This window comes from Alligator sinensis, unplaced genomic scaffold, assembly GCF_000455745.1.
Source record: "Alligator sinensis unplaced genomic scaffold, ASM45574v1 scaffold50_1, whole genome shotgun sequence".
NCBI classification, from domain to species: Eukaryota; Metazoa; Chordata; order Crocodylia; family Alligatoridae; genus Alligator; species Alligator sinensis.
This window is the reverse complement of record NW_005842059.1, coordinates 2,521,488-2,521,773: the sequence shown is the minus strand read 5'-3', so window position 1 is coordinate 2,521,773 and position 286 is coordinate 2,521,488. Positions and strand designations below refer to the sequence as shown.

Below are 286 nucleotides of genomic sequence, written 5' to 3'. Positions count from 1 at the left end.
TCTAAAGTGCAGAGAGTGACATTGCCAAGGGACATGGATTTGGGTGTTCGGTGCATCCTCCAATGTGCTGGGGGTGGGCCACCATCATAGCAGCCCCAAAGCTTATGATCCGGACCAGTAAGAAATAGCAAAGCTGTCCTGCCCCAAACGTGGCCATTGGGATGAGCGGCCCCTGCTCCTGATGCCTTTCAGGGTCAGCTGTTTCTGAAAAACCCAGCACGGCTCCTTCTGCCGAGCGCCTGGCAGTCAGTAGACTTGGCTTCATCCAAACCAGGTAGACAGTGAG

The 286-nt window shown here is 54.9% G+C and overlaps 1 protein-coding gene across 4 annotated transcripts in view; it reads left to right on the top strand.

The window, feature by feature from the left end:
- SAMD4A (sterile alpha motif domain containing 4A) overlaps positions 1-286 on the top strand; it is a 172,663-nt gene that overhangs the window by 61,814 nt on the left and 110,563 nt on the right. The gene's annotated exons all lie outside the window — the stretch shown is intronic.